Source organism: Salvelinus namaycush, chromosome 40 (assembly GCF_016432855.1).
Source record: "Salvelinus namaycush isolate Seneca chromosome 40, SaNama_1.0, whole genome shotgun sequence".
Classification (NCBI taxonomy): Eukaryota; Metazoa; Chordata; class Actinopteri; order Salmoniformes; family Salmonidae; genus Salvelinus; species Salvelinus namaycush.
In genome coordinates, this window is record NC_052346.1 from 217,024 (window position 1) to 233,744 (window position 16,721).

Genomic DNA, 16,721 nt, shown 5'->3' on the forward strand with positions numbered 1-16,721 from the left:
CTACCACATTTTTTTTATGTATCACGATTTTCAAAAAACTGTTGTGTGATACAAATGCAAAAAGCATGTTAAATATCCTTCCAATGAATTTTCTATGTGAGAATTGCCAGAACAATCAGAGATCATATAACGTGATCTTTGTTGTCGTATATAATGTGATATGTTACAGGTTTGGTTCCGTATTGCCTGTAAAAAAAAATGAGGGACAACATCTGAAGAATTAAACACAACACAGGATATTTTTGATCTAGACAAAAAAATGTGTTAGCCTATTAATAAGTGTGGGTTCCTCCATCATATAACTGGTTAAGCAGAGACGTCTCTAATAACCTTTACATATTTGCATTTTAGCCCCTCTGTTTTGGTGTTTTCCAACATTTTGACAAGTATCTACTTTTCTCATGATATTTAGGGGAGAGGGATTTGCTTTTTATACAACTTGTTTTGTTTAACTTTGTTTAACTGTTTAACATATGGAACCCATATGCTGCTCTCTTACGTGATTTAACTATGGGAAAGCAGTGGTGAAATAAAGAATTGAAAGATGTGAGAAAAGTCTGGTAAGCAGACTCCACATCGGTCTAATTATAAAAAATGTTCCATGAAATATCAACAAACAACATCTTAAAGCGCTCACAATTACTTGTATTAACTATTCTATCCTTAATGCTACTAATCATTCCAGCTGCCAAAGAGAGGTGGAAAATGGTCAGAATTGTCAGTTAAAAGTATACCTGTAGTAGCCACATTATTCAAAGAATACAGATAGCAGAAGTATAAAGTATTCAAAAAGTCAGATGTCAGTGAGTGGTTCTCACTTTTAAATACGTTTTGTAATCACCCAATAGAAAACACATTTTATCTTCATTAATAATCAAATCCAAGGTTGATGCAACAATATTAATGAAACTACCAATGTCAGAATCGGGTGGCCGATAGATGCATCCAATAACCACTTTATCACCAAAAAATGAACAGGAAGAACTTTCTAAGAAGAGATTTAACATCAATGTTATCAGATGTAAAGTAAATAAATGTTATTTGTCACATACACATATTTAGCAGATGTTATTGCGAGTGTAGCGAAATGCTTGTGGTCCTAGCTCGAACAGTTCAGTAGTATCTAACAATTCACAACAATACACACATCTAAAAGTAAAAGAATGGAATTAAAAAATGTATAAATATTAAGATGAGCAATGTCAGAGTGGCATTGACTAAATACTTTAGAAAATAATACATTATATACACATGAGATCAGTAAAGCGGTATGTAAACATTATTCAAGTGACTAGTGCTCCATTATTAAAGTGGCCAGTGCTTCCATGTCTATGTATAGGACAGTAGCCTCTGAGGTGCTGGGTTGAGTAGCCGGGTGGTAGGTTGAGGGTCTTAGGGGCCAAGCCAAATTTCTTCAGCCTCCTGAGGTTGGAGGCACTGCTGCGCCTTCTTCCCCACATTGTCTGTGTGGGTGGACCATTTCAGATTGTCAGTGATGTGTACGCCAAGGAACTTGAAGCTTTCCACCTTCTCAACTGTGGTCCCGTCGATGTGGATAGGAGGGTGCTCCTTCGTTTTGTTGATGTTAAGAGAGAGGTTATTTTCCGGGCCCCACTCTGCCAGGGCCCTCACTTCCTACCTGTAGTCTGTCTCGTCATTGTTGGTAATCAGGCCTACTACTGTTGTGTCGTCTGCAAACTTGATGATTGAGTTAGAGGCGAGCGTGGCCATGCAGTCATGGGTGAACAGGGAGTACAGGAGGGGGCTGAGCACGCACCCTTGTGGGGACCCTGTGTTGAGGATCAGCGAAGTGGAGGTGTTGTTTCCTACCTTCACCACCTGGGGGCGGCCCGTCAGGAAGTCCAGGACCCAGTTGCACAAGGCAGGGTTCAGACCCAGGGCCCCGAGCTTAATGATGAGTTTGAAGGGTACTATGGTGTTGAAGGCTGAGCTATAGTCAATGAACTGCATTCTGACATAGCTATTCCTCTTGTCCAGATGGGATAGGGAAGTGTTCAGTGCAATGGTATTTGCATTGTCTGTGGATCTATTGGGGCGGTAAGAAAATCGAAGTGGGTCTAGGGTGTCAGGTAAGGTAGAGGTAATATGATCCTTAACAAGCCTCTCAAAGCACTTCATGATGACAGAAGTGAGTGCTACGGAGTGATAGTCATTTAGTTCAGTTACCTTTGCTTTCTTGGATACAGGAACAATGGTTGGCATCTTGAAGCAAGTGGGAACAGTAGACTGGGATAGGGAGAGATTGAATATGTCCATAAACACTCCAGCCAGCTGGTCTGCACATGCTTTGAGGACGCGGCTCTTGATGACGTCTGGGACGGCAGCCTTGCGAGGGGTAACTAGCTTAAATATCTTACTCACGTTAGCCACGGAGAACGAGAGGCCACAGTCCTTGGGAGCGGGCCGTGTCGGTGGTACTGTATTATCCTATAAGCGGGCAAAGGTGTTTAGCTTGTTTGGGAGCAAGACGTCAGTGTCCACGACGTGGCTGGTTTTCCTTTTGTAACCCGTGATAGTCTTTAGAACCCTGCCGCATTTCTCTTGTGCCTGAGCCACCCACTTTGTCTTTTACTGGCATTTTGCCTGTTTGATTGCCTTACGGAGGGAATAACTACACTGTTTGTATTAGACCATATTCCCAGTCATCTTGCCATGGGTAAATGCGGTGGTTCGCGCTTTCAGTTTTGCGCGAATGCTGCCATCTATCTACGGTTTCTGGTTTGGGTAGGTTTTAATAGTCACCGTGGGAACATCCCCTATACACAACCTGATGAACTCAGTCACCGTGTCCGTGTAAGCATCAATGTTATTCTCAGAGTCTACCAGGAAGATATCCCAGTCTGCGTGATCAAAACAATCTTGAAGCATGAATTCCGATTGGTCCGAACAGTGTTGAATAGACCATAGCACAGGTACTTTCTGTTAGAGTTTCTGAGGAGCAAAATGGAAAATGTAGCAGTGATCTCGTGTTTTCTCTAAGCTAGTCCTACAGTCAAAGTGTTGATAGATCTTCGGTAGCGTTTTCCTCAAAATTGCATGGTTAAAATCTCCAGCAACAATAAATGTAGCCTCAGGATATGTGGTTACCAGTGTAGTTCCTTGAGGTTCGTCGTGGTATCAGCTTGAGGGGGAATATACACGGCTGTGACTATAACCGAAGAGAATTCTCTTGGGAGGTAATACGGTCGGCATTTGAGTGTGAGGTACTCTAGGTCGGGTGAAGAAAAGGACTTGAGTTTCTGTATGTTATCACAATCACACCATGAGCAGTCAATCATGAAGCATACACCTCCGCCTTTCTTCTTCCCGGAGAGTTCTTTATTCCTGTCTGCTCGATGAACTGAGAACCCAGCTGGCTGTATCAAAGTCAATGAAACAAAGGAGCTGATCGTGGACTTCAGGAAACAGCAGAGGGAGCACGCCTCTATCCACATCGACGGGACTGCAGTGAAGAAGGGTGAAGAAGGTGGAAAGCTTCAAGTTCCTTGGCGTACACATCACTGACGATCTGAAATGGTACACCCACACAGACAGTGTGGTGAAGGCGGTGCAACAGCACCTCTTCAACCTCAGGAGGCTGAAGAAATTTGTCTTTGCCCCTAAAACCCACAAACTTTTACAGATGCACAATTGAGAGCATCTTGTCGGGCTGTATCACCGGCTGGTACGGCAACTGCTCCGCCCACAACCGCAGGGCTCTCCAGAAGGTGGTGGGTCTGCCCAACGCACAACCACGGGCAAACTACCTGCCTTCCAGGACACCTACAGAACCCGATGTCACAGGAAGGCCAAAAAAATCTATGACATCCTCCACCAGAGACACGGTCGGTTCACCCCGCTATCATCCAGAAGGCTGGGACAGAGAGACTGAAAAGCAGCTTCTAGGCCATCAGACTTACAGTTGAAGTCTGAAGTTTACATACACCTTAGCCAAATACATTTAAACTCAGTTTTTCACAATTCCTGACATTTAATCCTAGTAAAAATTCCCTGTCGTAGGTCAGTTAGGATCACCACTTTATTTTAAGAATGTAAAATGTCAGAATGATTTATTTCAGATTTAATTTCTTTCATCACATTCGCAGTGGGTCAGAAATTTACATACACTCAATTAGTACTTGGTAGCATTGCCTTTAAATTGTTTAACTTGGGTCAAACGTTTCAGGTAGCCTTCCACAAGCTTCCCACAATAAGTTCCTCCTGACAGAGCTGGTGTAACTGAGTCAGGTTTGTAGGCCTCCTTGCTCGCACACGCTTTTTCAGTTCTTCCCACACATTTTCTATAGGATTGAGGTCAGGGCTTTGTGATGGCCACTCCAATACCTTGACTTTGTTGTCCTTAAGCCATTTTGCCACAACTTTGGAAGTATGCTTGGGGTCATTGTCCATTTGGAAGACCCATTTGCGACCAAGCTTTAACATCCTGAATGATGTCTTGAGATGTTGCTTCAATATATCCACATAATTTTCCGTCCTCATGATGCCATCTATTTTGGGAAGTGCACCATTCCCTCCTGCAGTAAAGCAACCCCACAACATGATGCTGCCACCACCGTGCTTCACGGTTGGAATGGTGTTCTTCGGCTTGCAAGTCTCCCCCTTTTTCCTCCAATCATAACGATGGTCATGGCCAAACAGTTCTATTTTTGTTTCATCAGACCAGAGGACATTTCTCCAAAAAGTATGATCTTTGTCCCCATGTGCATTTGCAAACCGTGGTCTGGCTTTTTTATGGCGGTTTTGGAGCAGTGGCTTCTTCCTTGCTGACTGGCTTTTCATGTTATGTCAATATAGGACTCGTTTTACTGTGGATATGATACTTATGTACATGTTTCCTCCAGCATCTTCACAAGGTCCTTTGCTATGCATTCTGGGATTGATTTGCACTTTTCTCACCAAAGTACGTTCATCTCTAGGAGACAGAACGCGTCTCCTTCCTGAGCGGTATGACGGCTGCGTGGTCACAGTGTTTATACTTGCGTACTATTGTTTGTACAGATGAACGTGGTACCTTCAGGTGTTTGGAAATTTCTCCCAAGGTTGAACCAGACTTGTGGAGGTCGACAATTTTTTTTCTGAGGTTTTGGCTGATTTCTTTTGATTTTCCCATGATGTCAAGCAAAGAGGCACTGAGTTTGAAGGTAGGCCTTTAAATACATCCACAGGTACACTTCCAATTGACTCAAATTATGTCAATTAGCCTATCAGAAGCTTCTAAAGCCATGACATAATTTTCTGGAATTTTCCAAGCTGTTTAAAGGCACAGTCAACTCAGTGTATGTAAACTTCTGACCCACTGGAATTGTGATACAATTAATTATAATTGAAATAATCTGTCTGTAAAAATTTTTGGAAAAATGACTTGTGTCATGCACAAAGTAGATGTCCTAACCAACTTGCCAAAACTATAATTTGTTAACAAGAAATTTGTGGAGTGGTTGAAAAACGAGTTTTAATGACTCCAAACTCAGTGTATGTAAACTTCTGACTTCAACTGAAAATAGCCATCACTCGCCCGCTTCCACCCCGTTACACAACCCTGAAACTTGGAGGCTGCTGCCCTATCTACATAGATTTGGAATCACTGGCCACTTTAATAATGGAACACCAGTCACTTTAATTGTGTTTACATATGGCTTTATTAAGGACTCGTTTTGATGAAACTGGTCCATCAACAGACCCCAATGCAGACTAAGTTATCACATCTCTCAAGAATCTAAGGATCCGTGAGACAAAATTGGCCCGATTTTCTAAGGAATACAATAATTCCACAAGGATTTACGGATACAGTAAGCACCTGCTCTTGGTTCGAACAATCTCTTTTTGTGACCGATGATTCAAGATTCTTCATAAATGCTTGTTTGATTTAATGGCGCTCACCATACAAGAAGTGACAGAACAATTGAGCACGACTAGAGATCAAGTGACAGTTAAATGTAGATCTAGAATCATCTAGATAAAGACAAAATAGAGAACATTCTGACCTTTGTGGAAAACATTTGTGATAAACTTGCGGAGGCGACAAGACAACCAAGCAGAAAAAGTTTTAGAGTGGTACTGCGGACTACAAGGAGCAGAAGGTATATTTCTGGAGGGATGGCCAGAGACAGTCAATTGGCACTCCCCGTCGAGCAAGCTGGAAGGGTAAACGCCAGCCCAGACATAATCCTAGAGGGCCACTTGGCGATCAACCAACTCCCTGACATCTGACTACATAGACCAATCCAGAGCGGGAGTGTCTGATTTTTGGGGGGGAATCCTGATGGACGATGTCATCGAATAGGCCATCATCATGACCACCGCCCACCCTGCTTCCCCGCAAGAAATTCAGGAGAGGACTACGTAGGAAGACAGCCACATACACAGAGCAAGACACGGTAATTAACTTGTCCAACAGGTCTATATCTGATACATGTTCATCTGCCCTAGGTAAGGGACTATTATTTGTCCCAACATCACAGGCCAATGACTTTGATACAGTAATAGACTTCCAAAAGTATTTCTGCAGTTTGAGATTGACTGAGTTTTTTGGTAATGGGGACGCTACCTATGCACCTCCCAATGTTAATCTATTGAGCGATATTAGTTACCAGACAGGAAATAGTCCTAATGTTTTTCCCATTGATAACCTGAATGACAATGAACCGGACTCTCGCCCTGAGGACATGACAAGGGAAAATACATATTTTAAGAGAAAAGCACATTTTTACCACCCAAAAGTAATCCCTCTCTTGAAACATATTGCCACCTAGTTGAGAAAGATATGAAAGAAAGAAATATGTCCAAAGCAGAGAAAGAATCTCTTGTGGAACTTAAAAATGACTCCATTATCATTATAAAACCTGCCGACAAAGGAGGTGCAATAGTGATACTAAATGCAGCAGATTATGAAAAGGAAATTCTGAGACAATTTAGTGATGAATTAGACAAAAGGACTCCCAAAGGACCCTACTAATCATTTCAAGTATCTGATCCATGATAAATTGTCTACATTTTTGAATGAAGGGGAAATTACATAGAGCATAGGAGTATATGAAAGCTGACTGCCCAACCACACCTGTCATATACACTCTACCCAAAATTCACAAGAACATGACACCACCTATACCAGGCAGGCCCATTGTGAGTTGTAACGGATCTCTGACAGAGAATATCTCTGCCTTTTGTAGACCATTTTGTGAAACACTGGGCGATCTCCCTCCCCACGTATACTAGAGACTCTAATGATTGTATTATTTTTTTTTTAAATTTGTGGACCATATTCCTGAAAATTATATTCAGTGTACTTTTGATGTTACCAGTCTATATACTAAAATCCCCCATCAGGGTGGTTTAGAGGCCTAATGCTCTTCCCATCACCAATTGTATTGTGGACTTGACTGAACTGGTACTCACCTCCAACTATTTTCTCTTCAGAGGATACTTTTCCCTCCAGACCAAAGGGACAGCGATGGGGAGCACTATGGCTCCTAATTATGCAAACCTACAGTACCAGTCAAAAGTTTGGACACACCTACTCATGCAAGGGTTTTTTATTTTAATATTTTCTACATTGTAGAATAGTGAATAAATCATAACTATGGAATAACACATATAGAATCATGTAGTAACCAAAAAAGTGTTAAACAAAATATTTTTTATATTTTACATTCTTCAAAGTAGCCACCCTTTACCTTGATGATAGTTTTGCACACTCTTGGAATTCTCTCAACCAGCTTCATGTAATGCATTTCAATTAACAGGTGTTCCTTGTTAAAAGTTAATTTGTGGAATTTCTTTCCTTCTTAATGCGTTTGAGCCAATCAGTTGTGTTGTGACAAGGTAAGGGGTGGTATACAAAAGATAGCCCTATTTGGTAAAAGTGTCACGCCCTGACCTTAGTTATCTTTGTTTTCTTTATTATTTTGGTTAGGTCAGGGTGTGACATGGGGGATGTATGTGTTTGTCTTTTCTAGGGGTTTAGTATGTTTATGGGGTGTTACTTGTCTAGGTGTTTGTATGTCTATGGTTGCCTAGATTGGTTCTCAATTAGAGGCAGCTGTTTATTGTTGTCTCTGATTGGGAACCATATTTAGGCAGCCATATTCCGTTGGGTATTTCGTGGGTTGCCTGTGTCTGCACTTATTTGATTATATAGCGTTACGTTCGTTGGTTATTTTGATAGTGTGTTTAGTGTTCTTCGTTTCGGTAAATAAATAAGAAGAATGTATTTATATCACGCTGCGCCTTGGTCCTCCTCTCTTCCACATTACGACGAACGTGACAAAAAGACCAAGTCCATATTATGGCAACAGCTCAAATAGGCAAAGAGAAATGATAGTCCATTATTTTAAGACATGAAGGTCAGTCAATCCGGAAAATTGCAAGAACTTTGAATGTTTCTTCAAGTGCAGTCGCAAAAACCATCAAGCACTATGATGAAACTGGCTCTCATGAGGACCGCCAGAGGAAAGGAAGACCCAGAGTTACATCTGCTGCAGAGGATAAGTTCGTTCGAGTTACCAGTCTCAGAAATTACAGGCCAAAGAAATGCTTCACAGATTTCAAGTAACAGACACATCAACAACTGTTCAGAGGAGGACACCAATAAAAAGAGACTTGCTTGGGCTAAGAAACACAAGCAATGGATATTAGACTGGTGGAAATCTGTCCTTTGGTCTGATGAGCCCAAATTTGAGATTTTTGGTTCCAACCACCGTGTCCTTGTGAGACGCAGAGTAGGTGAACGGATGATCTCCGCATGTGTGGTTCCCACTGTGAAGAATGGAGGAGGAGGTGTGATGGTGTGGGGTGCTTTGCTGGTGACACTGTCTGATTTATTTACAAATCAAGGCACACTTAACCAGCATGGCTACCACAGCATTCTGCAGCGATGTGCCATCCCATCTGGTTTGTGTTTAGTGGGACTATCATTTGTTTTTCAACAGGACAACGACAATGAGATCTCCAGGCTGTGTAAGGGCTATTTCACCCAGAAGGAGAGTGATGGAGTGCTGCATCAGATGACATGGTCTCCACAATCACCCACAATCACCCAATTGAGATGGTTTGGGATGAGTTGGACAGCAGAGTGAAGGAAAAGCAGCCAACAGGTGCTCAGCATATGTGGGAACCCCTTTAAGACTGTTGGAAAATCATTCCAGGTGAAGCTAGTTGACAGAATGTGCAAAGCTGTCATCAAGGCAAAGGGTGGCTACTTTGAAGAATCTAAAGAATCTTGTTTAACACTTTTTTTGGGTACTACATGATTCCATATATGTTATTTCATAGTTGTGATGTTTTCACTATTATTCGACAATGTAGAAAATAGTCAAAATAAAGAAAAACCCTTAAATGAGTAGGTGTGTCCAAACTTTTGACTGGTACTGTATCTCTAGGAATGTTTGAAAAACAGGTGGTTCTGAATCCAGACCTTAACCATTTCTCACCAATTTTCTCCTAATTCTGAGATATTTGGATTACATTTTCGTGATCTATACAGGGACCTAGGAAGAACTTTTGGAATTCTATGCTTATCTAAACCATACACCCTCATTTCGCCATTAACTATGACCATAAATCAGTTTTCTTGATGTTATGGTTATTAAGGACAAAACCTCCCTCTCTACAGATCTCTATAGGAAACCTACAGACAGGAATACCCTCCTTAGAAGTGATATAGGAAATATTCCAGTACATATGTGGCCATTATACATTTCGTAGTAGTCGGCAGGATGAGAGCACTCTATACGTGTGTCTAGGTCATTAGACACCATTAGACATGCACCTGTCTGGGCAGTGGACATGTCTGTTTATTTTTGAACCAGTGCTATGGCCTAATATTTACTGTTGCTATGGTTTTTATTTTTTTATTTTACCTTTATTTAACTAGGCAAGTCAGTTAAGAACAAATTCTTATTTTCAATGACGGCCTAGAAACAGTGGTTTAACTGCCTTGTTCAGAGGCAGAATGACAGATTTGTACCTTGTCAGCTCGAGGATTCAAACTTGCAACCTTTCGGTTACTAGCCCAACGCTCTAACCACTAGGCTACCTATATACGCCTATTGGGAATTTTCCAGAACATGTGTCCCCATCTCAGAGTGGTCAGCAGAATAAGTGCACTCTATATGTGTATCTAGGTCATTAGGCACCATTAGACATGCACCTGTCTTGGGAGTGAACATGTCTGTTTATTTTTGAACCATTGCTATGGCTCTAATGTTTCCATACCCTAATGTGAAGCCAAACAAAACTTTGTGCAAGGCAAAACGATAACGGTGGCTAAATGCCAGAGGGGATGAATCATTAACATAAACAGGAGTTACTATGTGTGTGATGTAAGGATGAAACCTGTATAAAAAGTGTGTGCCAAGGCTGGAAAGGCAGTTACTTCATGAACCAGCTCCGCTTCTATTACTTTGTAATAAAGTCTAATTGAACTCACAGGCTCCGGTATTTGAGAAATATTACTGACTGAATATTTCCACGACATAAATGGCGAGCTTGCCAGGAGTGGCGAAAAGGGCCCAGAGACTGTGAAAATCTGCAGCTGTGGACGGGCTTCTTGGATGAACAGCACGAACGAACGGCCACTTGAAGATAAAGGTAAGGTTTTTGCCTATAGTATAGAGTTTGTGTGGTTTGCTCCAGGAACCTGCCTCAGCGGTAAGTCACCAAGTGGGTCTCTCCAAATTTGACGAACCAAAGAATATTGGGAGCTTTTGGGTTCAATGAAATGCATGCAAAATGTTTTATTTATTTATTTCACCTTTATTTAACCAGGTAGGTCAGTTGAGAAAAGTTCTCATTTACAACTACGACCTGGCCAAGATAAAGCAAAGCAGTGCGACAAAAACAACAACACAGAGTACAGGTACAGTGATCGGTAAGCTGCTCTGACAGCTGATGCTTAAAGTTAGTGAGGAAGATATAAGTCTCCAGCTTCAGTGATTTTTGCAATTCGTTCCAGTCATTGGCAGCAGAGAACTGGAAGGAAACGCGGCCAAAGTAAGTGATGGCTTTGGGGGTGACCAGTGAAAGATACCTGCTGGAGCGTGTGCTACGGGTGGGTGTTGCTATGGTGAGCAGTGAGCTGAGGTAAGGCGGGGCTTTCCCTAGCATAGACTTATAGATGACCTGGAGCCAGTGGGTTTGGCGACGAATATGTAGTGAGGGCCAGCCAACGAGAGCATACAGAGAGCATACAGGTTGCAGAGGTGGGTAGTGTATAGGGCTTTGGTGACCAAACGAATGGCACTGTGATAGGCTACATCCAGTTTGCTGAGTAGAGTTTGGAGGCTATTTTGTAAATGACATCGCCGAAGTCAAGGATCGGTAGGATAGTCAGTTTTATGAGGGTATGTTTGGCAGCATAAGTGAAGGATGCTTTGTTGCGAAATAGGAAGCCGATTCTAGATGTAATTTTGGATTGGAGATGCTTAATGTGAGTCTGGAAGGAGAGTTTACAGTGTAACCAGACACCTAGGTATTTCTAGTTGTCCACATATTCTAAGTCAGAACCGTCCAGAGTAGTGATGCTAGCCGGGCGGGAGGGTGCGGGCAGCAATCGGCATGCACTTAGTTTTACTTGCATTTGAAAACAGTTGGAGGCCTCAGAAGGAGTGTTGTTTGGCACTGAAGCTCATTTGGAGGTTTGTTAGCACATGTCCAAAGAAGGGCCAGATGTATACAGAATGGTGTCGTAGTAGTTGGTGAACCAGGCGAGGCAGTCATTTGAGAAGCCAAGGTTATTGAATCTGCCGATAAGATTGCGGTGATTGACAGAGTCGATAGCCTTGGCCAGGTCGATGAAGACGGCTGCACAGTACTGTCTTTTATCGATGGGGGTTATGATATCGTTTAGGACCTTGAGCGTGGCTGAGGTGCACCCATGACCAGCTCTGAAACCAGATAGCATAGTGGAGAAGGTACAGTGGGATTCAAAATGGTCGGTGATCTGTTTGTTAACTTGGCTTTCGAAGACTTTAGAAAGACAGGGTAGGATAGATATAGGTCTGTAACAGTTTGGGTCTAGAGTATCTCCCCCTTTGAAGAGGGGGATGACCGTGGCAGCTTTCCAATCTTTAGGGATCTCAGATGATACAAAAGAGGTTGAACAGGCTAGTAGTATTGGCTGGACCAAGATGGGATAGAAGCTGCCTGGTCAAAATTTGCTTTCGACTGTAATATGCATTTTTGCATGCTTTAAATTCATTGTGGGATAAAGTTTACCGGTCATTTCGGAAATAAAAAGGAATTGAATGCATCCACAGTAGCCTAGCTAGAAATCTGATTGATTTGGCTATCGTATCAAGCGAATGGATCCATTTTCTCAATCGAATACAGAATTATAGAAGAAAATAGGTTTGAAAATGATTGGGGTAGACTACACTACATAATATAGGCCTATCGCATATATGACATTTTGATCACCCATCTTGTTCTTCGTTATGTAGCTCTACTGTTCACAAGCTGCTAGGCCAGAACAGTCGTTCCATTTTTATTTTTTATTTTTATTTTTTATTTCACCTTTATTTAACCAGGTAGGCTAGTTGAGAACAAGTTCTCATTTGCAACTGCGACCTGGCCAAGATAAAGCATAGCAGTGTGAACAGACAACAACACAGAGTTACACATGGAGTAAACAATAAACAAGTCAATAACATGGTAGAAAAAAGAGAATCTATATACAATGTGTGCAAAAGGCATGAGGAGGTAGGCAATAAATCGAATAAATTACAATTTAGCAGATTAACACTGGAGTGATAAATCATCAGATGATCATGTGCAAGTAGAGATACTGGTGTGCAAAAGAGCAGAAAAGTAAATAAATAAAAGCAGTATGGGGGTGAGGTAGGTAAATTGGGTGGGCTATATACCGATGGACTATGTACAGCTGCAGCGATCGGTTAGCTGCTCAGATAGCAGATGTTTAAAGTTGTTGAGGGAGATAAAAGTCTCCAACTTCAGAGATTTTTGCAATTCGTTCCAGTCGCAGGCAGCAGAGAACTGGAAGGAAAGGCGGCCAAATGAAGTTTTGGCTTTGGGGATGATCAGTGAGATACACCTGCTGGAGCGCGTGCTACGGGTGGGTGTAGCCATCGTGACCAGTGAACTGAGATAAGGCGGCACTTTACCTAGCATAGCCTTGTAGATGACCTGGAGCCAGTGGGTCTGACGACGAACATGTAGCGAGGGCCAGCCGACTAGGGCTTACAGGTCGCAGTGGTGGGTCGTATAAGGTGCTTTAGTAACAAAACGGATGGCACTGTGATAAACTGCATCCAGTTTGCTGAGTAGAGTATTGGAAGCTATTTTGTAGATGACATCGCCGAAGTCGAGGATCGGTAGGATAGTCAGTTTTACTAGGGTAAGTTTGGCGGCGTGAGTGAAGGAGGCTTTGTTGCGAAATAGAAAGCCGACTCTAGATTTGATTTTAGATTGGAGATGTTTGATATGAGTCTGGAAGGAGAGTTTGCAGTCTAGCCAGACACCTAGGTACTTATAGATGTCCACATATTCCAGGTCGGAACCGTCCAGGGTGGTGATGCTAGTCGGGCGTGCGGGTGCAGGCAGCGAACGGTTGAAAAGCATGCATTTGGTTTTACTAGCGTTTAAGAGCAGTTGGAGGCCACGGAAGGAGTGTTGTATGGCATTGAAGCTCGTTTGGAGGTTAGATAGCACAGTGTCCAAGGAAGGGCCAGAAGTATACAGAATGGTGTCGTCTGCGTAGAGGTGGATCAGGGAATCGCCCGCAGTAAGAGCAACATCATTGATATATACAGAGAAAAGAGTCGGCCCGAGAATTGAACCCTGTGGTACCCCCATAGAGACTGCCAGAGGACCGGACAACATGCCCTCCGATTTGACACACTGAACTCTGTCTGCAAAGTAGTTGGTGAACCAGGCAAGGCAGTCATTAGAAAAACCGAGGTTACTGAATCTGCCGATAAGAATATGGTGATTGACAGAGTCGAAAGCCTTGGCCAGGTCGATGAAGACGGCTGCACAGTACTGTCTTTTATCGATGGCGGTTATGATATCGTTTAGTACCTTGAGCGTGGCTGAGGTGCACCCGTGACCGGCTCGGAAACCGGATTGCACAGCGGAGAAGGTACGGTGGGATTCGAGATGGTCAGTGATCTGTTTGTTGACTTGGCTTTCGAGGACCTTAGATAGGCAGGGCAGGATGGATATAGGTCTGTAACAGTTTGGGTCCAGGGTGTGTCCCCCTTTGAAGAGGGGGATGACCGCGGCAGCTTTCCAATCCTTGGGGATCTCAGATGATACGAAGGAGAGGTTGAACAGGCTGGTAATAGGGGGTGCGACAATGGCGGCGGACAGTTTCAGAAATAGGGGGTCCAGATTGTCAAGCCCAGCTGATTTGTATGGGTCCAGGTTTTGCAGCTCTTTCAGAACATCTGCTATCTGAATTTGGGTAAAGGAGAAGCTGGGGAGGCTTGGGCGAGTAGCAGCGGGGGGGGGCGGAGCTGTTGGCCAAGGTTGGAGTCGCCAGGAGGAAGGCATGGCCAGCCGTTGAGAAATGCTTGTTGAAGTTTTCGATTATCACGGATTTATCGGTGGTGACCGTGTTACCTAGCCTCAGTGCAGTGGGCAGCTGGGAGGAGGTGCTCTTGTTCTCCATGGACTTTACAGTATCCCAGAACTTTTTGGAGTTAGAGCTACAGGATGCAAATTTCTGCTTGAAAAAGCTGGCCTTTGCTTTCCTGACTGCGTGTATTGGTTCCTGACTTCCCTGAACAGTTGCATATCGCGGGGACTCTTCGATGCTATTGCAGTTCGCCACAGGATGTTTTTGTGCTGGTCGAGGGCAGTCAGGTCTGGAGTGAACCAAGGGCTATATCTGTTCTTAGTTCTGCATTTTTTGAACGGAGCATGCTTGTCTAATATGGTGAGGAAGTAACTTTTAAAGAATGACCAGGCATCCTCAACTGACGGGATGAGGTCAATATCCTTCCAGGGTACCCGGGCCAGGTCGATTAGAAAGGCCTGCTCGCAGAAGTGTTTTAGGGAGCGTTTGACAGTGATGAGGGGTGGTCGTTTGACCACGGACCCGTAGCGGATACAGGCAATGAGGCAGTGATCGCTGAGATCTTGATTGAAGAGAGCAGAGGTGTATTTGGAGGGCAAGTTGGTCAGGATAATGTCTATTAGGGTGCCCATGTTTACGGATTTAGGGTTGTACCTGGTGGGTTCCTTGATGATTTGTGTGAGATTGAGGGCATCTAGCTTAGACTGTAGGACTGCCGGGGTGTTAAGCATATCCCAGTTTAGGTCACCTAACAGAACAAACTCTGAAGCTAGATGGGGGGCGATCAATTCACAGATGGTGTCCAGGGCACAGCTGGGAGCTGAGGGGGGTCGGTAGCAGGCGGCAACAGTGAGAGACTTATTTCTGGAGAGATTAATTTTAAAAATTAGAAGTTCGAACTGTTTGGGCATAGACCTGGAAAGTATGACAGAACTTTGCAGGCTATCTCTGCAGTAGATTGCAACTCCTCCCCCTTTGGCAGTTCTATCTTGACGGAAAGTGTTATAGTTGGGTATGGAAATCTCAGAATTTTTGGTGGCCTTCCTAAGCCAGGATTCAGACACGGCAAGGACATCAGGGTTGGCAGAGTGTGCTAAAGCGGCGAGTAAGACAAACTTAGGGAGGAGGCTTCTGATGTTGACATGCATGAGACCAAGGCTTTTTCGATCACAGAAGTCAACAAATGAGGGTGCCTGGGGACATGCAGGGCCTGGGTTTACCTCCACATCACCCGAGGAACAGAGGAGTAGTAGGATGAGGGTGCGGCTAAAGGCTATCAAAACTGGTCGCCTAAAGCGTTGGGGACAAGGAATAAAAGGAGCAGATTTATGGGCGTGGTAGAATAGATTCTGGGCATAATGTGCAGACAGGGGTATGGTGGGGCATGGGTACAGCGGAGGCAAGCCCAGGCACTGGGTGATGATAAGAGAGGTTGTATCTCTGGACATGCTGGTCACAATGGGTGAGGTCACCACATGTGTGGGAGGTGGGACAAAGGAGGTATCAGAGGTACGGGGAGTGGAACTACGGGCTCCATTGCAAACCAAAACAATATTTGAGAGAGACATACAGTAAGGCATAAAGTAATTGCAGGTCTTGATTGGGAGAGCTAGCTAAAACAACAGGTGAGATAACAGCAGCTAGTCAGCTAACACAGCAACAGCAGGTAAAATGGCGATGACTAGGCAGAGAGGGTCGGATTAACTACACACAGAGCCTGAGTTAAAACACAGAGCCGACAGATAAAACACAAATAAACAGAATGGAGTACCGTGAATTAATGGACAGTCCAGCAGTTATCAGCTATGTAGCCAAGTGATCATAGTGTCCAGGGGGCAGCCGTAGAAGGAGCAGGGAAGCCGCCACTACGCTAGCACGCGGCGTTTAAAGTTAGTAGCCCGGAGGTGGTCTGCTCAGACGGAGGCCGGTTGAGGGCACAGCGGATGGGGTATTCGTCGGCAGACCAGACGTGGTGGTGCGGCGGGGCGCCGTGTCGACAGAGAATCCAAGCCAGATGGCGAAAGAGGTATTGTAGAATTTTGTTTGCTAACTGGTGCTAGCTTCGTGGCAGTGGCGCTAGCTGCAAGCTAGCTGTGAGGATCAGAAGTAGTGGCTCAGGGATTACGGCAGGAATCCGGCGTTGTTGTGGAGAGACAGTCCGATGCTG